Source organism: Cygnus olor, chromosome 2, assembly GCF_009769625.2.
Source record: "Cygnus olor isolate bCygOlo1 chromosome 2, bCygOlo1.pri.v2, whole genome shotgun sequence".
NCBI classification, from domain to species: Eukaryota; Metazoa; Chordata; class Aves; order Anseriformes; family Anatidae; genus Cygnus; species Cygnus olor.
In genome coordinates, this window is record NC_049170.1 from 125,548,702 (window position 1) to 125,573,515 (window position 24,814).

Consider the following 24,814-nt stretch of genomic DNA (forward strand, 5'->3'; position numbering starts at 1 on the left):
GTCCAGGCACATATTTGTTTCAGTTGGATGGTTTTGCTTACAAAGCTGGGATCCCAAAACATCCATCTGGAAAGCATACCAAAAGTTTAAGGAAGCATAAACAGTATCCTGATAATTCTGGGAGAAACTGTCTAAGGAAATTTGGTAGGACTCCAGCTCATGTTTGTATTTCTTAACCCCTTTTGTTTAAAATGCTGGCTGGTTGACTAGGCAAGAAAGAGTCAGCCGAGGTATCCTAAGAAATTTCCTAGATATTTAATCTGTGTCACCCAATCAGATAACAAACCAATGAACTCAGCTGAGGAAATAAGATACTAATAAAAGTGGGTAAAATAACAGAATGAAGAAACTGGCTTTTAATCATAGAAAGTCTGATGAAAACTTACGAAGCTTGTGGAGAGTAACTGGATGGGCCATATTTGCATATGAAAGACCTTCTAACTGCATGTGCCAGTATGGTGATAAAAAAAACTCTTCCATTGCAGGGAATCTTCATCTGGAAGAAGTTGCTTGTGGTGCCCAACTGAGTAAGGCTACTTTGAGCACAATGTATTTCCTGTTCATATTACGTAGCCAGCTCCTCATATATGTGGATTTTAGCATGACAGGATAACCTTGACAGGACTGTGCAAAGAACAGGCCCAATATGAGGAATATGAAAGGTGCATGAGGCTGCTTCTGTGCTTATGTCCCTGGCTGTCCTCTCCTTCAATCTAAACACAGAGTACATCTTGTCCCAGCAGCCTCGGTGTCTGGGAGCTAAGAATCAACCCACTACATCTCTTGCTGAGTATTCTTAGGAGTGGTTGGTCAGCCCAGACTATCATCATACTTTATTTTTGTTCTGCCACACTTGCACAAAACAGTTATCCACAATAGGACTTATATATTTGTACATATGTCTGTAAAAATGTGTCCTTCAGTTAGTTTTTTAACATTGAGGATGTGAAAAGATGCTAAACCTGTTGCTGTGTTTTAGCTGTGTTACCTGTGGAATATGTAACTGAAGTGTTAAAAATGTATTTTCCTTCCCCATAAAAAGATATAAATTTGAATAGTTTAAGAGCAGAGTTATACTGGAAAAGGTGTCATTTTCATATACATTATTCTTGGAGTAAAAGTCCTCTTCAAGCAAGGTGATTATCAGCTTTATTTTATTTTTGTAAAACTTCTATGCATACAAAAGAGTTGAGGATATAATACTAAGGTTTTTATGTAGTCTGATTGTCATCCATTTTCTAAAATAATATTTTTAATATAGATAATGAAAATACTTGTTTCACTGAAATCAGTGGGAAAATTTCTATGGCTTTTAAACTGAGCTGTGGCTTAGATCCTTTTTGTGCTTTGAATGTTTTTCATACTGCATTACTGCACTAAGTTTAAGAAGGCTCCTAATGTTTTCTGGTTGAGCATATATTTATTTATATACATGTATGTGTGTCTTTGCAGAAACAGTCTCTAAGAGAGTTGTGTTTGCTTTTTCAGAGAGCGCCGTTAAAATGTCAATGTTTGACAGTGTATGCCATGGAGCTATTTCAGTTGTGTCTGATTTCAACAGCTGGAGGCATCTGTAGCATCTTAATAGCACTACCTGAGCAACCCTCAGTAAATAAATGCCAGATTCACAATCCAGCTTAGGTGCCATTTTATATTACTTAGTTATCAATTAACAATTTATTTGTGCTATTCAGTGAAAAGGCTTTACGCACAAGGGTGAGGATTTTTGTATCATGACACTGATTTACCTCCGCTCCCAGCGATGCTGATGAGAGCATTACTGATGACTTCAGAGGAGCAGGGTTCAGCAGTGCTGCTCATCTAAGTCGCATCCTACAATTTGCTTATTTCTATATATTCCAAAAGAAAAAAAAATGCCTTGACCTACAGATAACTTTCTTTTGCTTAATTTGCCAGGTGGTCAATGTCACATGTTTAACTTGAGAACTGTAAATAACAGTCTCTTTAACAGCTAACATTTTCACCAGCAACACAGTTACTGAGATTAGACAGCTGATTGCTGCCGCTGTAGAGCTAAGTCCTTAAATATTATCAAACTAATACCCTTGTATGGTCACACTGGCTACAGATTAGTGAAAGCCGTAATCCTGTTTAATTTAACACAGTCCTAGGGATTTTCCTCTATAAAGAATTTGGTCACATGCATGCTGCATAATATTTTGCATAGTTCTTAAATACACAGCTCCTCTCTAGGAGCAAGGCTGTCTGCCAGTTTTAATGGCACTTATTAAATCCCATTGTACACCACTCCATGGTCCAGATGCAGGTATCTGCTGGAAAAGGCTCTGTGGTTGGTTAAGAATTTGTTGTGGCTCTGAGCTATGCCACAGCTCATTCTCTCAAGTCCTCTGCTTCACCCTTGTCCAAGGAGGTTATCCCTCAGCAAAGTTAAGATGACGAGGGGCTACAATTAATTTTACCCACAGCACAGTCCAGCCAAGTCTCTGTCGTCTAAGAACTCAGATGTATAAAAACAGACTGTGCTTGAGCTGTCATGGATTCTGGGGTCTGTGGTTAAGCAACTCACTTCTGAGTCATTGAAAAGGCGTGATTTTTATGTCTGAGCACAGTTAAGCCCCTTTGCCTTCAACACTATGAGATATCTTTGACACAGAGGCAGATTAGACTTGTAGAATTAGGGCTATCCTCTGTCCAATCTTTCTTCTCTCTCTTTTTTTTTTTTTTTTTTTTTCTCCCATGTAGAAATATTGTCTGAATGGCAAAAGGGGACTTGGTCCTCTGTCAAGGTCTTTTTTCTAACACCATTGCTTATCTTGGCCCAGCTGTAGACCAAGGACAACAGCCTCAGCATGTCACCGGTACATTGCAGACCTTGCAGGGCATGTGTGGGTATGGCTCTGCTGGAGACCCCAGGCAGATGTACAGGAGTCTGGAGGACACAGACGTACAGAAAGTAACCCACATGGCCAGCTGTGTATTCAGACCATGAAAGTCAAATCCCAAAAGGCTGAAATGGCAGGATGCTCTGTCATCTACTCAGAAACCACATTTCTGAGCAGAGTGTTGTTGGTCCAGCTGATCTTTCAGGGATCCCAGTTCAAGTTTATTTCTGTTGTACAATGCTTAGAGTATTTTATAGGATTTCAGTGTTCATTGCAGAGAAATGTTGGTGAAATTTTGATCAAGAGTTTGAGTGGGTACCGAAGCACTTCAAACAGGAAGCAATCTTCTACCTTCCTTTTCCTGATCATTTCCAGGAACTATTTTGTGTTAAGGTAATCTTATGCATGTTGGGACAAGTATGTGGCCTGGGCAATTTCCATGAGTGGCCCTGCTCTCCTCAAGAGTGCTTTGTAGACAGCAGCCATAGACGCTTCACCTTCCCTAGCACCATGCTGGAGGTAGAAGCCTTCCCCTCCAGGAATCAGAGAGAATGGTTCCGGTTGATTAGTTTTCCACTTGTTATTTTCAATAACTTAGGCACCACCTGAATGACTGTTGGCTTAACGCATACAATAATAATTAGCATTATTACTACTATTACTGTTAATAATAAAATAGGGCTTCTTCCAAAACCACCTAAGGAGCAAGCTAAGGTAAGCTTCATTTTGCTAGGTGTTCTGCAACTTTGGGCTGTGGTCCAGAAGCACAATAAATCCTGCTTCAGGGCTCCCACTACTGGATCAAAAGCACCAAAGCCACATGAGGCAAAATGCTGACACGGTATGAATTCTGCAAATTCAACTATATTTTTAAATGTTGGTAATTTAGCTTTATATTAGTTGGCTTTATGCCAGCTTCAGTATCATCTTCCCCCAGCCATCCAACTTTGCACCAAATCAACAGCAGTCTGTTGTCTCAGCACAGGCACAGAGTCAGCATAAATCCCAGATCACGTGCTCCTAAAGCATGGTTCTATGACCTCTTCTGGGTCAAATCTTTGCTGCTTACAGATCTGGTGTTAGTTTTCATGGCAACATGGTCTCGGAAGATCTGGTGGTTTTGTCCTGAAGAGCTTGCTAACTATGGAGACAAGAGAGCTCTCAGAGAAAAGGTTTAATGCAAAACTGAAATGGAGAGTAAGATTACAGAAAAACTCATTAGTAATTTTTGGTAGGGCAGTGAAGAAGGAGTGAAAGAATGTAAACAACACAAAATGGAAAGGAGAGACAGGACACAGAAAAGCCTGGAGAAATAAGAAAAGGGAGGTGGAAAGGGAAGTTGTTAAAAGACTTGGCTGAAAAAGAAGAGAGGGAAGAAAAATCAAATAGAAGGGAACTGGAAAGCTTGGCAATAACTATGGAAAGTTGCTGAACAGTGCATAGTCTCTGCTTGGGCTGCTTGTGCTTCTCACCATGTTTGGCTACAGCTTTTTGGCTTCTCTCTGGATTTCTCCTAATGTGTTGCTGGAAGAGGACCCAAAAGGCACTCCTACTCACAGGTAGAAGAGGTACCTCTCTGAGCCACATCCAGAGCTGTAGTCCCTCCTTGGATCTGCTTTTCTTGTTGGTCTTTGCTGATTCTTACAAGTGCTTTTCTAGTATGGTGGAGATGGGGAAGACATAAAGATCAGCAGCTGCTTGAAATACTTGCTCATCACAAAAGGATGAGCTACTCAATCTTCTAAAACTGACACCTTAGCAGAAACACAGAACTTGGTGACATTTAGCTCTGGTTACACATATTTACATGTGTAGTTAAGACGTTAAATTTACTGCACTCAGTCATGCATAGCAGAGTTTGGTGTATTTACTGTATGTTTTCACGTCATACATCTTTAGTCAGACTGGAGTTTGGACTTGCTTAATTTTTTTCCACTGATAGTTCCTGCATGCAGATTAGAAGAATTGTTATTGCTTTGGCTTATCTAGTGTCACACAATGAAGAAATTATTGGCAGTAACAATTATTATTGTACTCTCCAGCTCCTTCAATCTGATTATAAAAGTTTGGATTAGTGACGTGTTTTGGCTGCTGTGTCAAGATCCAGCATTAGTCTTTTCTTCAGTATTTCATGTGAAAACTAGAAGGCAGTGATGTGTGTATGAATATGCATACTGAAAGCTGTTATAATAAGTAAGGTTATTCTGCATGGATATGGTATCATCTGATATCTGGATTACTAGGTACCGTGGTACAGCTTTGTAGTCTGCAATAGTGATCTTCTGCCCTATTCTGGGCTTCTCTGCCTTTACCTTCTTCCATCACCTTCTGCCCCTGATAGGAGGTCTGGTTGCGCCCACAGCTGCAGCTTTCCAGAAGTGGGGAGAGACACACTCTGCAAGCAGACTGTTATCTTCCCAGGGCTTGTTCCTGGGGGCATTGTAACAAACATGAGGTGTGCGGGTTGCAAAAGCAGCATTTGAAGACCACAGTAACACCTTGTCTTCTCTAAATGAAACCCCTTGTTGCTGTTTAAAGCATTGTGATATAATTCTGGATATCTATGTTAGAAGAGTTTCAAGTATTGCAGTCTATATCTACTAGAGGCCACATTTTCCTGCATACTTTTTTTTTTTTTTTCTCTTGTTGACCTGCTGATGTTTGCATAACTTTTAATTAGTTTAGGCCTGCTGACCGCATTTCGCAAGAAAAAACTTCCAGCGGTGGCTCAGCATTTTCACTTGACATTTTTTAGTTTGTAAAACTTGTATAACCACAAAATGCTGAGGTGATACACATCATACAAGGAAAATGTGGCTCTTGAATTGTCCTCGCAAGCAAACTGAGGGATGGGATTGAGGGGAAAGGGGAGGAAGGAAGAAAGGATGTGTCAAACAAATCGCTGTATAGTGTATAGTTACCACAGTTTCAATATCTCCAATTTACTAGAACGAAAAGAATGGTAGAGATCTAATTAAGAAAAACCTCAAAGTATTTTTGAGTCATTCTAAAAATCTGAGCTAAGTAGATCCAAAAAGAAAAATCTTTTAATAAGTAAATAAAAGGTGATTTGCTATGTATGTTTCTAAACGTATAGAATACTGCAGTGCAGATGTCTTCTGAACTTGCAAACTATTAAAAAGATCTCTAGTCATATTATTTCTTCTTTTCTGGTTTTGAAAATGCCTCAGTACATAAACGTCTACATTAAAAAAAGCATCTGTTTTACTGATAACAGTAACAACGTATTTGTTGCAACTAATGTGAGCTGAATGCTCCATGATTTTATTTTTTCTGTACACTGAAGTAAATTATGAAATTATATCCCTTGCAATATATGCGGTTTATTATGCGAGTCTAAATACTACTTTTACAACCCTTCTTCTATCAGAAACTAAACAAAAACTGCAAAAGGTTAAAACCAAAGGAGATCTGCAAATTAAGAATAAATGCAGAATAAACTACTGTGATCGGGTTATCTGTCACTATGATATATATATACACACACATATATATTGCTTTCCTCAAGATTTACATGGCTTTAGGGAAATGCCTACCCCCCTTCCTTTTTGTTTTTGAGGAACTTGTTTTATGCTATGGCCCTTTACCTTCACTAAGCTCCAGTGAGAGTTTTCAGAGCTGTGGACCAGAATGTATAATTCTGCTGGCTTCCTCCCCTCATCTCCCCCCGCCTCCTGGGACTTTAGCGTTGTCTTAGAGAAAGCCTCTTTCATGAAATAAATCAAGCTTAGCTTCAAATGCATATCAAAACGTGCTCGCAGAGCTGGCAGCACTCATAAAGTGGCCCATGGGTGCCGGGGCAATGACAGTGCCGTCGGAGGGAGGACAGGTGATGCCTCGGCCTCCTGCACCACTGCACTGTGCTACCCTTGAGGGAGGACAGCAAAAGGCCAGCAAAAACATCTGGTCTTCACAGATTTGAAAAGAAAAACTTTTCTTTTACGTAAGAATACAAATTGGCAAACGTATTTCTTTACAAACACCCTTGTAAGAGGGTGTCACCCACCACATATATTATGTCCCTGAACCAAGCTAAATTGAAGCCAGATATATATTTCTCTTTGATGACTCCATCACGGTTTGTTTTAACTCCTCTCCCCAGTCCTTTATCCTCTTAAAAGATACATGTGTAGACAAAGGAGCAGTCTCAAACCAACGCAAAGTAACAGCAGCCAAACAAGCAGCTTTAAAGTGAAAAATCCAGCTTTGTAACACTCTCTTCCCACAAACAATTTCCTTTTCCAGTTATACTTTTCCCCTCCTAAAACAATTTCTTTGGAAGAGGTAGAATAGACAGGGGGGTGAACAGACTTTGAGTATCTATATACACTCTGAAATCAGAAAAATTTATCTAAAATGTTCCAGGCATCTCTCAGGTGCACAAATGATCATGTAAAGCACCTCCAATTTGCTTGCTTACATGCCCAAGCCAGTAGCTCAGAGAGTCTGGGCACCTATGTGTGCATGCCTGTCAGCCAGTGGTGTTCAGCAGTGAAGAGCTCGAGTAGTGTGCAGTTGTTTGATAGCATGGTTAGTATTAATGAAAGCATTAATGAGTATTAATGGGATATACCATTACTTAGAAAATGCATGTTACTCTCCATTACCTCTTACTGGATTTATATTTCCTTTCAAAATCACCCTACCAGCTTATCTATATTAGGCATGTACTGTCATGTCTAAGAATCAAAAACTGTTTTGAGTTATACTTTGATATGCTGGACTTGGTGAAAATATATCAGATACCCTCATCTGTGGCCAAACTTAACCTTGCTTTTACAATTTCTCCCAAAGATGTCATCATTTCTTTAGAGGGAGATAAATGGTTATAATGGCCCCTTATAAGATCAGGAAGACTGGATGAATTGGGAGAAAATGCACTTCCTCACCAATTCCCATCTCCATAGAAACTCTGTGACTCTGCTCTGTCTTCTGCCTATACAGATTAGGCAACACAGTTTTCCAATAATAGACAGCAAAGTCTGACGCCTGCATTGTCTCTCAGGGGGGTATCACGAAGAGCAGAATTTAAGTACAAAAAGAGGACCTTGCCAAGTGCTCAGCCCTGCCTCCCCCAACTTCCAAATTCTTCCTGTTGCTATTCAGGTTCCTAAGAAAATTTCTCATGAGAATCATCAGCATTTTCTGCCAGGGTACCCACAACTCTGATGATGCTTTTGTCAACTATTTTTGCTTCAAAGGATGCAGTGTCATTGAAAAACTAATGCACACTACCAGTATCACAATTCATGTCACTTTTTGGGAAGACAGGGAATCAGGGAGCAGACTATGGGATGCTAATTTAAACATAAAGGTTTATATTCAAATTCATTGAATGGTTGATGCATGAATGGATGTGCTTTTTCAGCAGTTCAGCTAGAGCAGATAAAAATAGTATTTTTTTAATTAAGTGAAGTATATGAGGGAACAAATTCATTGATTATTAGTAGAAAAAGAGGAAAATGTTAAACTGCAGTAGACGAACATCAGCTTGCCAAGTTCTTCTGTTAACAAGAATGTATTGATAGATTTATAGACTTTAAATTACAGACAGATCATTTTGTTGTCTCATCAGACCAATAGACCAAAGCCATTAAACTTCACAGTATTACCTCTGAAGTGAATAGAGCTTCACAAAACATGTTGGTAAAGCAGCACATTAAAGAAAAAAAAAAAAAAAAAAAACAAAGGAAGAAAAAAACCACCACCACAACAATTCTGGCATGAGGTTTTCAACAACAAAAGTTTCTCAAACTTCTTGTGTTTTAGAGGCTGATCACCCATTCAGTATGAAAATCCATAGCGCCTAATTTCTCATATAAATTTGTGTGGTTTCAGCTTTCAACATTTATCATACTTTCCTTGGCTGTTAAATGACTCTAAATTTTCTTCTATAAATGCACTTATGCACTGTAGTCAAGTGACTCTCAATTTTATTTTTAATGGATGAAATCTGTTGAAGTATTTAAGTCTTTCATAATAGGGTATATTCTATGGCTCTTGAGCAGTTCCGTGACTCTGTTTTTAAGAGCACCAATTTTTCATATATATCTACCTTTCCAATAAATTCATCTTTGCTATAGAGAATGAAGCCATCACACATTTTTCCTACATTTATAAATCCATGGATTATATTATCCCTTTTGCTACAGCATCCTAGTGGAAACATGCTCTATTGCTTTGCCCACTTTGACCCTAAACCATTTCAGAATGATTGCTTTTCAAGATAGTATACTAAATAATTTTGAAATGCTATTCTGATGTATACTCTAGGTTTCTAGGTCTGCAATAACCAAAACTTGCTTCAGTTTGGTCTGAAAATTTTGGCTTATCACTTTGTACACATGTTCTGTCTGCATTAATATATGCCAACGTGCATGTTACACGCGCATTTTATCTGCAATACCTTATATTTCCAAAGTATTAGTTGAAACATTAATTAGATTAAAGCTTCATGCTAATGTGATCAGATGCATACCCACCCAGTGAAGTTTCTTTACTAATAAGTGTTTGAAATGTCTGCTTCAGGAACAAGAAAGTTACATACTTTGCTTTCTTTACATATGTATACTTAATCCCAACACATCTGCTGCTTCTGCAGCCTTTTCCCAAATACTTCTTGTCCCTCCATGAGAAGTGCTCACAACCCCATGTTCTGATTCATTGTTCACATTATCCTAATGTTTTTGTCTCTTCCACAAACTGTCCCAGCTACATTTTCAACACAGATTCTCTTACTTTTTTCTCTTGATGGTATGTTGAGATACCTTCCCTGACCTATAGTTCAAATTACAATATAGAAATAGTATTGCTGGAATGAAGGATGAAAAGTTATCTGTACACTGATCTCACATTTCACCTACAAACACTTTCCCCTCAGCCTGGAGCCCCAGTGCTGGGCAATTTATGCTGTATTGACTCCAAGAAGGAAGAATTACTGTCTGACAGTTATACCGTGTCCTTTATTAGCATCCAAAGTAGAGCTGGGATTTAGCTAACAAGGTTTAACTATCTTCTTTTGCAGCTGTTGGAAGAAATAGTCACTTCTGAGGTGCAATTAATATCAAGGCTATGTTGTGTTGTCACACTTAAACACCTGAAATATATCGTCCTTGGAGAATCTATGCCTGTGCCGGAATACCATGTGGACACAGTTGTAATGATTCTTCTGTCTCTGCTCTGTCATTATTTCAGCATAATGAAAAATATGGAAAGAGCTGGGATTTCTACAGTGTAGTAGAAATGAATATCTCTATTTGTATTTGTGTACAGGACATTTTTCTATACTTTCTGTAACATTGAATTAATGAGGTAGCCAAGCAATGTTACATGTATTGGGCACAAAATAAAGGATTCTGAGATATCCCAATCCTTATTCTTTGTATGTTCAGTATCCCAAAAGCAGAAGACATATTTAGTTGTTTCCAGCAAGAGTTATTGGTCTGCTCTCCATATTTATACATCTGATAGTTTTTCTCTGAGTGATCACAGGACAATGTGACAAACTTTCTTCTTTTCTGACTTATGAGTAGCTCATAACAGAAAATACTGCAAGTCTAATATGAATTCTTATAGCACTTTGCTTGGCTACCATCTCCCTCCTCTTGACTACATAGCCTTTTTACATTACAAAATGGCTCTCACATTTGCTGTCAGAAAACAGTGCACCAAGCTTGTTACTGCACACGAGACTGTCTGCACACATTAATAAGGACTTTGTCACTGCTGTTAGAAATCCTTGTTCTCTCTTTTTTTTTTTTTCTTTTTCTTCTTCTTCTTAGGGAGCTCCGAGGTCACTAGATGTTATCATTTAAGCACACTGATTGTTTGCAGTATCCCTCTGCATGCTCGGTGAATTCATGTGAACATCAGCTTTGTTACATCCCCTGCACAGCCGTGGGTCAGTCATGACACTCCTTGCTCCCAGGGACAAACATGGGATTCATCACTTCTACATAAAAATACTGAGCTGGATACGTAATTGTGAGCCTGCTTTAGAAAGTAGCATTTTCTGAATCAGTCTCATCATAAAATGCAGCTTGGTATTTGCTTTTCTGTTCCACTTTCTTCATTCTCTGCTTTGCTCCATAATGTAATACTAAGACTTATTTTTTTAAGGAACACTCACAGTAATCTGGGTGCCTTTATCCCTACCATGCATCTACATAGATATAATGTAAGATTATCCTTAAATCAGTGTTTCTTAAACAGTGGGGGACAATTCAAAGTGCAAAAGGGATTTGGAAGGAGCAATCCTCCTCATAGAGCTGGAATGTGCTCCTTTGTGGGGAAAGTGGCAAAATGGGAGGGCCTGGGAGGAAAGCACTAGGCAAAATAATCTTGAAAATGCTTGGATTGTGTTTTCTATTTACGCTTGTGAACATAAGGTCCTGGAGAGACTTCTAGCTGGGCACCCAGCTGGGTCAAAATCACCGGAACAAGTCAGTTCTGAGACAGAGTTTATCTGACCAGCAAGCAAAGCGCAGGGCATAGCAGTCTGCAAAGGCAGAAGCTGAGCTTGGAAAGTGAGGGGGAATCCTCCAGTATTATTTGCATAACTGAAAATCTGCCAGTAGCCATAACCTGAAGTAGCTATTCACGTTAGCTTTATGTTTTGTTTTTTTTGTGTGTTTTTTTTTGTTTTGTTTTTGTTTTTCTGTTTATGGTTTTCTCCCATGGCCTAATAGCAAATAAATACTCATCTTTCTTTCCTAAGACCACTTTCACGTTGAAAAAAAAAAATAGACCTGGTACATTGCTGCTGGATTTTTCAATAGATACAACTAGGTTTTTGATGGAAAATTCTGAAATGTTGAACACAGACTTCTATGGAAACATATGCAATAGTTGCCACAGGGATGAGCTAGAACAGAGGGAAGAGGTAGTGGTACTCTTGTTCAGGGCAGAATGCGTCCAAGTGCCTTGTATAATTGATTCTAAACTACATTTAGGGAAGGTATTGGGAGCTTCCACTGGCAATCAGAAGTGACAGATTACATCATTTCCACCCAAAATATACCAAATGGAAAGGATTTTATTGTGAACTGCATCACACTTCTTTTTTCAGCAACTTGTTCTTTTTCTCCACTTCACTAATGAAAATTCAGACTGTTTTGCTTTCCAATTTAAGATGTCTTCAAATGGTTTTTAGAGAAAGATCAAACAGCAACCATATATTGGTGTTTCCTCGTCTGATTCCTAGTGCTGCCCTTTCCTCATACTGCTACTCCTGCACTCTCTAGGCCAGCTTTTAAATTTGTACATAGAACAGGCAGTTACCAGAAGAGTTTATCTAGGGGAAGCTCATCTACGGTAGTTCAGCTACTTTGCGAAGAAAGCTTTTCATAGTACTCTTTCAATATATTTATAAAGAAGGTTTAGATTTGTTTTGAAATTTTATTTTCCATATATTTGTCAGTTTCTTTCAATTCCTACTCTGGAGAAAATAGTCATTAAGAGCTCATAGATATATATGTAATTATTTTTCCCAGAAAACACTTAGCACTGAGTGAGTTAGTTCTGCTGATATATTTATCTTTAAAATGGTTGCAATGCACAATTTCAGACTTGCTCGAGTACTTTATAAAAACAGTTCCTATTTTTCTGTGGACAATTGAAATGGAAATCCTACTATTTACTGGTCAGGCATTTATACAAATTGTTAATGATTTTCTTTAGGGACACATTGATTTACAGCTGAGAAGAGGAAAAGGTTCGTTTTTCTGTTTAGACGTGAGTGCCAAAAAGATGACTGTTAAAGGCACCAAAGGTTGGCTCAGCACAGCCTCTTCATGACAGGGTTTCTTGTGTGTTACTTCTCCCAGAAAGCCAAACTAAATGCTATATGCCCAATTTCCCATGTGTTTTCTTTCACCATGACAACTAGCTAAATGTGACCTTGACTTGTAAAACCATGTGTTGCCATCTGCAGTAAAAGAGAGCTAAAGATGAAAAAATCCTTACCATTTTTTCTCCCAAAGGAGAAGCAGGAGTATTAAGTGATTTCCCCTGCCTTGGACAATGTGGTAGGAAAATTCTATTTAATTAAAAACAAGGCAGAAAGAAAAGAGGGACATTTGTGTTTCAGGCATGAAAAGTCAAAGTCAATGCACAGCATATTCTACAAGGGTAGTTATTAGGATTATTCAAACAATTTCCACTTTCCAGTGATACAGGTGTGTTTTTTTGTTGTTGTTTGTTTTTATGAAAAATATTTTTTTAATCAGGTTAAATGGAACTGCTGTTCAAGTCTCTTACGTCCTGTACAAACCAAAGCTAACCAAAAGGTACACAAAAATGCCTTTTACTATTGTTATTATTACTTTTTTTTAGAACATTTAATTTTGGAAGAATTTCAACATAATGAATGTCAATGAAAGGAAATTTTAAGGAAGGTGAAGGCTGGTAATGCTCCATTTTTTCCAGAGAGCCTACCAGGTCTTTCTTCCATGACTGGAAAGCTGGAATCATTTTTATTATCTTTATTATAGATATCCCTTTTTCTAGAGCTATCACACTTTAGAGATGGGATGTTCTTCAGCTGAAATTTTTCTACCTTTCCACAATAATTATGCTTGTCATGAAGGGCATTGTGAGGCAAACATCACTCAGTTGCCCCTGTGCAATGATCCCATTCTGAATAATTCAAAAGAACACACATTTCTGACACAAGGTAAGAGTGACTCATGCTAGCCTTGTGTTAGAAAAGTACTCTCTTATTCTGTTACGCAAATCTGGCCAATTTTTAAGCCTTTTTAAATTATAGTTTGAACACTGTCAGTTAAAACTTTGTAAGCTTTTGGCAGCTCAGTTTCCAAAGAATATTTTTACATTTGAGTTGGATGTATCCTGTTATTGCAATAGAATGTTTTGGGCTGTTCAGGCTATCAAATCTGGTTTAGCTATGTTCTTAAGGATTTCCTGCCAGGTCCTGTCAACATGGAAAAAGAAGGTGTTGTGTTTGAATGCAAGAGTAACAGGGTTTGTACATCTGAGCAGCAACAGAAAAACTAGAAGGAGATGTCTATAGGGAATAAATTGGGAGAGAGATTGTTTGGAAAAGAATGCCACAAGAGGAATTGGGGTGGGAAACGGATTTGGACCTAAGGTAACTGGGTCTGACTAGGATTCAGGGTGGATGAGATGGTGGGGAATAGGTGGAGGTCTGTACATGCCTCAGCACACCTTTCTCTAGAGAGATTACAGTGCTTTTACATATCACTTGTCTGCAGGCAAAAGACAGCTCTTACACCCTAGAGCACAGCTGTCCATGCTCCAGCTGGTGCAGATCCCATAGCAGCAGACAGTTTTCCAGAAGTAACTGCAATAGTACTAAGCTGGACACTGGGGATGTCCAGCACAGGTTTTGATACCAGAACAGAATGGAAACCTTCTATTTTTAATCAAAAGAGTTGTGTAAGTAAATTCTCAAGGTGTTTTGACTTTTAAATAGCAGTTTGGAAGAACATAATAATTCTAAGCTAAGCAAAGAAAGATAAAAAATGCCAGAATGTAGTTTGCCTGTACAACTTCTTTCCTTCATGCAGCATAAGCTACCACCTTGCAGGTGGCATCTCCATCTTCCTCTGATTCAATGGGCTCCTAGGAGTGTCCCGTGGGAGTCACACAGTCCCATGTTAGCCTCTGCATTGAGGTGTCCAGAATTGCTCTTTGGAGGCACTTAACTCTATTCATTGACAGTTTAGTTCCCTGCTGTAGGGTAGATGTTTAAGTCTGAATGCATCTAGATGATGTCGACTGTGCTGTTATCCCACAGGGCATCATCCTCACTGCATAGAAAAGCTAGACCTTTACTGGGAAATAATCAAAGGCGCTGTTGTTTGTAGGGCTCCTTTGTTTGCTAAGGGGAAATCTGGCAAGGATGGCAAGAAAGGGAAGAGGAACCTTGTGGTTAAATTTTGTGTTGCTCTGTGATTTGTGGCTATACTATGAAGCCAAATTTTTTCAGATGGTCACTCATTTTTGGAATGCCTTTCTGGAGGGATGTGGGCAGATTTGCAGTGAAAAAAAATGTACTCGCTTTTGGAACTGAAGTAAACAAAGTCACTTAATGTGAAATACTTTGAAAAATATCAGGCCCTGGTTGTTTAAGTCATATGCCCAAAATACTTTTGGCCTTTTGACCCTCAATTCTCTCCTTGTGATATGATGGTAACACTTACCTCTTACAATGTGTCCCTGTCCTCAAAGTCATCCTGTAAAAATAAATTCATTTTGTTCACAAAGCCATTAGATACAATATAGTGAGCAGAGCCATGAAAAAGTTCATGGGGAATTTAATAACCCTGTCTTCAAAGCAGGATATGAATTGTGTATAGTAAATAAGGCCTGCAGGCACAAATATTGCATAGCCACTCATTATTTGAACTCTGCCTGTCCTGTGCATTGAATGAGAGAAGAATTGAATAAAATAGTATGCATATTTTCATGGAAGCTGATTTTGCTTTTGATATTTGCTTTTACTTACACGATTTTACTTTTGATACTTCTCAGCTTCTGAAAGCTTGCCTTGCCAGCTCTCATGGACTTTTAAGATATATTTAATATGCAATTAAAAAAGCATTCTTCAAATCAGCGAGAGGTTTGCTTTGCATGTAGCTCAAAAATTGCTCCTGGCTACATCTATGTTTTGATTCAGTTCAGATTTTAGGCAGCTGAAAAGGGCCCATAAATATCTGTTCCTTGGAGTGGGCCTTTTCACTGCTCCTCCATCTTGATCTCAGGGAATCTCAGCTGCTGTCAGTAAGAAAACCTGTGCTGATAAGAAAACGTTATTGTATTTTTTGGCAGTGAAAATAAAGATAATTCCTCAGTGACTGCTTACATTAACATGAAATAGACTTTTGAAGAACACTTTTTTATTCCCCACTATCTTTTATTTTAGAATTTAAAATTATTTTATTCACTCTAAAGTTTAACATAAAAATTTCTGCTTGAAGTCTGCTCTTTTCTATGACTTGGATCTCTTTGTCCTGATATGGTGCAGTTCATGCACTCTCATATGAAATAGAGGACTTATGTCTCTTAAAACGTAGCAATAATAATAATAATAATAAAACAAATGCACAGATTTAACTTTTCAAAACCATAACTATAACAAGGTGAGATGTTATTTCATGTCATTATTTCCTACAATCTTTCTATTTAAATAGAAATTTTGCTTTCCCTGTATAGCTATAAAATAGATGACACTCTTAAATGAGCTTGAGTACAGTTTGCTTTCACTTCTATTACTTGTTTTCCGTCTATTTTTTTAAAGAACTACTCAAATACATACATCTATTTTCTACATGAAAAGGCGGGGAGAAGCTCTCCTCAGAAACTTCTGTAGCTGATATGATGAGATGAATTGCCTAGCTGCCACAAGAATGACTGTGGTGAGCCATGCCTGGGCTAGTACAGAACCACAGAAAAGTCAGTCAGGTTTTACTTGTTCAAATTTGAAAAGATATCATCCAGTACAAGTTCTTACCTAGGGTATTCATCCTAGTTTTCTTGAAACAGATGTATCATGTCATGCATCATCACAAAGGCACATCTCAACTGAAAGTGGAAGAATATCTGTTAAAAGCTAAAGCCCTGCTTAATATATGCCAAGCCTACTAAAGTCAAAGAATATCTTCCTCCTGAAATCTCCTTTTCCCAGTTAGCCATTTCAGACATCTTCAGAAGTAGCCATCTGTAGTGCAGATGCTACAAGTTAAAGATCAAGTGGTAGACTTAATGCTGAATTTCACTTTTATGTTTAGACTGTATGACCAGATCTCATTCTCTAGTGGATTTTTATGATTCTATTTTCCTCTTAAAAATATATGAGAGAGATGCTCAGACCCCTAAACATAGCAGTGTGAGTACACCACTGTAATTAATTCCCTTGTCTACTCCCTATTTATTTATTTATTTATTTTCAGTCTACAAGCCCTGTGGAGTTTGCAGACTGATTCAATTGCAAAGTTAGATTCCCCCTGTGATCACAGTTTTGAAATCACAGGGTCTTTCTGCCTGTCCTGCTAGCCCAGGAACAATGGGTGCTAATTAAAACCCTGCTTAAAAGGTTCCCCTTTACTTCGGTGTTGGAGGCTTTCAGGGGGCAGGCAGGGGAAGGATGCCTTGTTCTGTTTATGCATATGCAAGCACTTAGTGAGCTGGGCGGCTGACTGTGGGTCGAGAAAACACTGCAAAAGCCTGGTGCTTATAGGAAAGGGCTGGATTTCAACCTGATGAGGTTAGTTAACAGACTAGACTGAAGGGGGCCCAGCTGTATTTTCTGCCAAAATTTGAGGCACATTTCAAAATAAGGCTTGTTTTTTTTATCATTTGCTTCTACGAAAATGTTCAGGTCTCTGTCTTCTTCTATCAAAGTGAGCTGTTTTTTTAAAGTGCAAGGATAACAAGTTTCCTTTATATTTATCAATAAGTTTAATATTTTCACAATTTTTAAGCAACTGTTTTTGCTAGTCATCTGGTATGTCTGTGCCAAAATGTGTATATGGAATAAAATTACTCTTCTACTTCAGGAGTTTTTTTCTTGAGCCACTATCTTTTTTTTTTTTTTTTTTTTTTTTTTTTTTTTGTAAATGGAAATAATCACACTAGACATTTCTGTTGCTCAGTAGTGTGACCGAGTTCTAAGAAGTATGCAGACTTCTGTTTTTCCAAGAAGGAAAAATGGGAAACAAACTACACCTTACAGCTTTACTTGTAAATGTATATAAAATTACTCAGTGCCAGAATATGGTAAATAAAGAATCACCTTCATTATGTCAAGCAATTTCAATACGCTTGGCTTTTCAGCAAATGCAAAGAATGGAAAACACAGCATTGCAAATAAACTCATCAATAAGCCACACAGGTTTTTGTTTGATGTCATTTGTAACTGACAACTTGATCAATCTTACATTGAATAGTCCCTTAGAAATACCAGAGTAATAGGAGCAGAATCTGTCTCATGCCTTTTGTTGAATTGCAGTTCATTTGGTGGCATTCACAAACTTGTCCTAGTCCTCATCAGCTGTTTTTATTGTATAAAACATCTCACCCATTGGGGTAGCAGAAAATATATCATGGGATAAATCATGTGTCATTGACAGTGAATGGTCAAAATGAACAATTCACAGATAAGCTCATAGTTTGACAGGTATTATTCGAATTTTATTTTTTTTTGTCAGTCCCTATGAAGAATGAATGCTTGTGTAGAAATCAGTAGTGCCTTGCAAATAACTCACCCACCGAAAAAGATATATTAATTTATCTTTCTTCCTGTCTACAAACATTGTCTAAGGAATTAGCTTTATAGCTATTTTAATTAAAGGGGTGATAAGATATTTCTCTTTTTTATCTTTACAGCCATATGCTGTAATAATTAATAATGCTTAATAAAGCTACTTGCATGCTGAAGACTGCTTAAAAGACTAAAGATGTATAGGATCAGGGCATATGGCCTTTGTTGTTAGCCACATGCACAGAGGAATAAAGGCAGCTAAGCCCAACCTCCTACTCTTACTCTGTCACTCAGTGGCTGTTCACACTGTGATTCCTGCTGCGGGGAGCAGACAACTGCTTTTCTTCCTCTTCTTCATTTTTTTTTCTAGTTGTTTTAGTTCTCCATACAAGTGGGGAGAGGAAGGAGAATGTTTAGGAGAAACCTGGCTCTGCCCCTTTCCCTTTTACCATGTTGGGCAGGCAGAAAGGGAAAGCTCCTAGAGCAAAGGGGAAAAGATCCATCCAGTATGGCCCCTAAACCACCCTTTTCATCAGCACAAATATGTGCATATGAATGCAAAAGCAAGGCGATTCTGCCAAACCAGAAGCTCCAAACAGATGTACCTGTTGGTTTATGGACTGACAGGAACATGTCTCTGTTCTTGCAGCGCTCTGCAAGGGTATTTAGCTCTGAAGGAGTACAGCTGTTATACAACTGCACCATCTCCCAGATCTGAGCCCATACCTGCACATATGCTTTGTCTTGCCAGGAGAAAGGACTAGGAACTGCCTGAGGTGCCTCTCTCTAGAGCAAACAGCTAGAGTGGGTGCTAAGGACCAGCTCTGCAGAGGTCATTGAACAAGGAGACAGACCTCTTGAATAGGCTCTTCAGAGGTGAACCCCTCAACAAGGGTGATGTGACCTTATTGGCTGGAGCTTTTCAGGGAAACTGATTCATTAGACAGTAGCAATTGAAATAAGTGAATCATGAAACCCATCGCCCAACCTCTGTTAACAAATTTGTGAACTGCATTTTGCCTTGTCACAGGAGAAAGTGGTGATTTCTAGGTTTCTGTGGCTACAAGCATGAATCCAAGAAAGATTAGCAAAACCCTATTAGCAGATAATTCTTAGAAAGGTACTGTAAAAGAAAACTTCTCCCTCTTCTGTCAGCACCACCCTAGATTTCTCCTTTGATAGCTACACCCCATGAACAGGCCAACGTCAACTGGCCAGTGGCATACAAGCTTGCTATAGAGAAGATGTACCTGCCAGCAAGAGGTGCCTTTTGGTCTTGTTGACTCACCTCCTCATTTTCACATCTGCTGCTACTACTGCCACCTCAGGAAAAGGTGATGCCATCTTAGAGTTTCAATTCTCATCAGATAAATAGCCCCAAATGATCTAATTTGCCTCAGCCCATCTATTTCCATTTTCCTAAAGGATCATACCATCTGTTCCTCAGCTTGAAACTAGCTAGCCAGGAGAAGATAAGAAGATTTTCTCTGGAACATGTTACTGATTGATCCTGGGAAACTGAGTCAGGGATTCCTGTGAGACTTTGATAAACCTTGCTCCACTGCAGAAATGTAAAACTGGATAGTGCATCTCATCTGTACCGTACCATCTCACACAGTGTACAAAGACACTGTGTGAGATGGTGGCAAGAAAAGGCTCTTCAGTGTTTTCGCAGTTATTTCATGCACAACAGTTGTCCAAACAGATGACTGACAGTTGTCTTATCTGGTAGGTCCCAACCACCGGCATCATAACTTTATGTTCTCAGAAGCTGATCTGTTGCCTACACATCTTCACTGCTTTCTACCATGTATGAACAAGCTTGGTGTAAACCTGAGCAATTTGCTTCTGGAAAAAAAAAAAAAAATCCCCACTGCAGTAAAGTGGGGAGTGGGGAGCAGAGGGGAAAAATATCTGATTTTAGGGACAGTGTGTACATGAAGGAATTTCATGATCTGTGAGCAGGTGACTAAGCTGATGGTCCAGGAAGTTGAAACCAGACAGCTGTAGTGTGTAAATTTGTTTGGTGAAGGAAAATGAACCGTTAGCCTTGTGTAAACCCAGCCTGATGTAAAGAGGATGCCTGAACTTTCCTGGATGGTTGGCAGTATTTTTACTAAGAAGCTGCAAATATGATTTAAAATGTTTAATTCTTACATTTTTATAACATTTTCCAACAAATGATAATGTGTCTCTGGTAAATAGAGTCTGCTTAAGGACAACAGATTCAAGGTTAGTCACCAAATTATTTTCTTTGCTAACACCTAATTTATACAGCTGCTAAGCTTCAATCTTGAATGAAGTGCATGGGTATCACAATTAACATAATGATATTCAAATCAATTTCTTCTTATCCCTTGTTCTGTCTGTTATGGCTAACTATTAATACCACCTGTGAGATTGGCAGGGGGCTCATGTCTGCTCTTGCACAGAAGAACTTGTGCTGTGCAGAAGCCTGCAACTGAGCCAGTGAGGCATCACGTGAGATCTTTCCCTGATTACCTCTGGCTCTGTGAATCTATGTGAATGCTTGGACTGCTGGGTGGCAGAAAGGTCAAGAATGCATGGAGCCTTCTGGGAAGTAAGGTAACTGCAACGTTTCCTAACCCAGCTCTGACAATGCATGCACTTCTCTGTGTGCTGATGCATAAGCCCTTTCTAAGGCTCTAATGAACTAAAAGCTTGTGATCACTGCAGTGCATGTTTTAACCCAGATCTGTCTAATTCAAGCAGATTGTTAGATAACCTACCTCTTAACCCAGCCTTTGCCCTCAGATGAGTCTAGCAGGAGCTAAATACACTGGATGATATTTGAAGCTGGCTTGGAAATGTCCTGAGCTTAAGTAAAGGCAACCTCTTCGGCCTTATTCTGCTAAGTATACCCCACTGGACAGGCACACTTCCCCTGAAGTTTCCACCCTCCCTGTTCTCAGGGAAGGATCAGAAAGAAATTAATAAGGATCTATATACCACTGGGAAAGTATTGTCATTTTTGTCTCTGTAATTAATCTTTACCTGTTGCCATGGAAGTATTTATAACTCTCAGCAAACAGTGTTCTGGTGGTTGATGCTGATGGGCTGTAATGTACATTTATTATTATTTTACGTTTCTGATGGCCTTTGGAAGCCTATGGCTGGCGATTTTAATAATCCAAGAGCAATTTTTATTTATTCTACCATTTGCTACAGCAGTGCAGAAGAGAAGAGATTTAGCACTGGAGCAAAACATGACACCATTTTGTTGCTTTAAATGTTTCTCAAAGTATATGTAGATGAAACTTCCAGCAAAGACTGATAGTGTGTGGGTGGATGTTGATCAAATAGGTGAATAATTATAATAAATTTACACTTATCACATCAATTATAAGCATCCTTTCAGTATGTTGTGAAGAAACATTTTCAGAAACTGTGCCACTTAATTTAAATGCAATTTGAATAGAGTTAAGTAGATTCTACTGGTTTTAGTAACAAAGTGAAGGTGATATACAAAAAAAAAAAAAAGTAGTGAAATTGTACAGCTTGCTGGCAGTGAAGATCTCACATACCCATACTTTATCCTGAATTTTATTGTTTCCTGCTCTGGCAAACCTTATAAAATGTATCAGACAGTATTTTGATAATCCAAGTATGTTTATATAGCATGATGAGACAACTGTTCATGATGAAAATGTCTGTAGACCTTAGCAATCTAGAAATTTGTTAAAAAGTGACATCAGTATAAGTTTTTACTAAAATATCAAAAACTGCTGTCTAAAACTGGTAGCAAGTGCTCAGTCTGAGAAAAATCTAACAAAATAACAAAAAAGCTGCCTTCTGTTCCCTGTTAGTGTCGAGGGCCTTAGCACTGCATACATAGTATATAAACAAACCACTGTGATCAACACCTGAAAGCTTATAAATGTCTGAAATGTATGGTGACAATTTGCAGAACTTCTGCATTGCTCCCTCATGCCTACTTACAAGCTATTTGGGTAATCTGGAACCTGTTAGGTGATACCATATACCATTGTTTGCTAGTTTCTTCTAGTCTTGCACAGTGCAATAATAAACACTGCAGGAAATGCCTTAGTTTGTATAGAGGAATGGCAAAGCCATGCAGCTCTCCTTTGTTTTTTTGTGATGCAAGAGTGCCTGATAAAATGAGTTGCAACCGACCTGCCTTAGCCACCTGGTAAAGCCATGCCTGCTTTCAGCTACCAGTCTTACATCTTAGTAGTTCACTATTTTGACCCAAGTTTGCAGAATCTTTCATTCCATGTGACTTGAATGTTTGCATTACTGTATTTTACCACTTGGGATCTGCTTGCTGCAGGAAACTAGCTCTAGAAAAGTGTATATATTGGGCCCAGTTCACCTCCACTAGAACACTACGGATTCAAGCATATATGGCAGTCAAACTCCCCTGAAGCTGTTTTCAGTGAGTAGATGGAAATTCCATAGAGATCTCTGGACCTGGTTCAGAACTGACCTGAGTGATTGTTACCCATCAGGTGTGACTGATCATTAAAGGGCTTTTAAGTGTTCCCAAGTTGTTCCCCAATTTATTGCACAGTTTGGATGCCAAAAAAAAAAAAAAAAAAAAAAAAAAAGGCAAGTTGCTCACTGAAGAAAAGGAGTAGTAAAAAGAACAGACAGGGTCCTGTTCACCTTCTACCCTCCTCTCTCCTTTCTTCACTGCTCTTTTCCCCTTCTGCACTGTTTCTCCCTTCACATGTCCTTCCAATCTCTAATTCCTACACGGTCTGAAATGTTTGTGAGTCCTATTTCAGTTCTGGTATTCAATAGATGTGAGTCTCATTGATTTATGCCAGGGCTGAATATTGTCCCCATAGCGTACCAAATTGCTTCAGCACACACATGGAATGCCAAATCAGTGTACAGGCATACCACTTTGTAACTACTTTATTACTCATTTACACTTGGTGTGAAATTTATACCCTTATTTATGTCACTGCTGAACCTGGGCCATTATATAAATTTGATCCTGGACAAAGCTGGATGGTTTAGAGAACTGGCAGTGGATACAGCACCTATCCTTGTAAATTATCAGCTCAAATTCTAATCAAGTAATTCAACCAAACCAACCAAAACTTATTTCTGTGCAATGCTGTCGTAAAAACAAAGAAGCTGGTCTCCTCCCTGTTCCCAGTACACGTGTCAACACGACAGTTGACTCTAATTAACACCCTTGCTGGCTACGAAAATTCCTGAGCCAAGGATTTAAGCAGGAAGGGAGACTGAACTTTGTCCTGGCCCTAAGTCAAGGCAGGTTGATGAACAAGCAAGTCCTACTCTTGCTGCAGCTATAGCTGCCTTCTATTTTCTGGGACTAACAGCCTGGCATCTTCCACAAGCATGTTGCTTTCATTAAAAATAATAATAATAAAAATTTAAAATATATAATTCTAGTCTCTTTGTATAGTATAGGTATTTTCACTCATTTTCTATGGAAGTTTTAGAGTTAATAGGACTTTGGTCTGAGTCAGGATTACAGGATTTTGACCCTCCTGGGATCTTTGTCCTAGATTTCAGCCTTGGCAGGTGGAACACTCTGTAACCAGCTGACATTTTAGTGGCTACTTTGTGAGTCAAATATCTTGCTTTATGTTTTCTTTTTTGGTTTGGATGAGTTTATATGGGTTTCTGAAGTATTTGGGAAGGTTGCATGAACTTCATGGTGCCACTGCACCTTCCTCGAGCCAGAGAAGTTGCTTTCCTCATTGAGAAATCGCACTTCAAAAGAACTTGCGATGTTTTTTAAATTACTGTTTCAGATGGCTTTTATTTCCAAACGTCTGCATCACTCAGAAAATCTGAGTTTATCCTGTTTTGTGGTATTTCTGATTTATTTTTCCTATTTAGAGGGTTCTTTTTTTTTTTTTTTTTTTTTTTTTTTTCCCTACGTGTCCACTTTCTTGCACAGAAAAAAAAAAAAAAGGGAGAAAAAAGAAAAGTGACAGTGACCTCTGGTCTTATTTCAGTCTAAGGAAAGAAAATAAGAATATAAAAAGATTCTGGATCTCAGCCATTACAATGAAAAAAAAAACTGTTGAAGACTTTGCATGTATAAATTTGTCTTACCATGGGCATGATTATTGATTAAATTGCAGATTCTTTCTTCTACTAAGTTATTTCAGCTTCATAACCTGAAAAGTGAAAGGTTAAAACCTGTTGCACTTTTGTGCTGCTGTAAAGCAGAGATGGCCAAACTGTATTCCATACACTACCTGATGGTGGTCCAGAATGCTGGATGATCACGCAGTTCTGGCTCCTTCATTCTTTTTCTCGTATTAAATTGCATAAAATTGTTTCCTACTGTTGTGTTTCCAAGTAAGCAACCAAACAAAGTACTGTGGAGGTATTGTGGAGTCCCAAATTAGAGGGGTGTGCTAGCACTCACTGCTATGACTCTGACTGTGAAAGACAGTTTGAGGCGAACCTTCTGTAAAACTCCTATATATATTTCAACAGATCTATCATATCTAAGGAATGCAATGTCTCCAGAGTTACGAGGACACCAAATTCCTATGGCCAAGGTTAGTTTTGGCAGTCTAGGTGTGAATGCATACTGTGCAGTCTTGCTGGGATACTGATCTGTTTTGGGATCAGTGTTGGAGTCGAGACTTGCCCTTGCCTGACTCATAACAGTGGATCTGAAGAGCCAGAAACGCCTGGATCTGGAAGGATG

The 24,814-nt window shown here is 38.6% G+C and overlaps 1 long non-coding RNA gene across 1 annotated transcript in view; it reads right to left on the reverse strand.

Annotated features, from left to right (window-relative positions):
• LOC121064422 overlaps nt 1-24,538 on the reverse strand; it is a 51,968-nt gene extending 27,430 nt beyond the window's left edge. Inside the window, exons 1-4 of the long non-coding RNA XR_005816500.1 lie at nt 24,354-24,538; nt 24,208-24,272; nt 16,378-16,448; nt 15,068-15,100 (exon numbers count right to left, since the gene is read on the reverse strand). This is a non-coding gene — a long non-coding RNA (uncharacterized LOC121064422). The remainder of the gene's footprint in view (nt 1-15,067; nt 15,101-16,377; nt 16,449-24,207; nt 24,273-24,353) is intronic.
• Between the last annotated feature and the right edge of the window lie 276 nt (nt 24,539-24,814).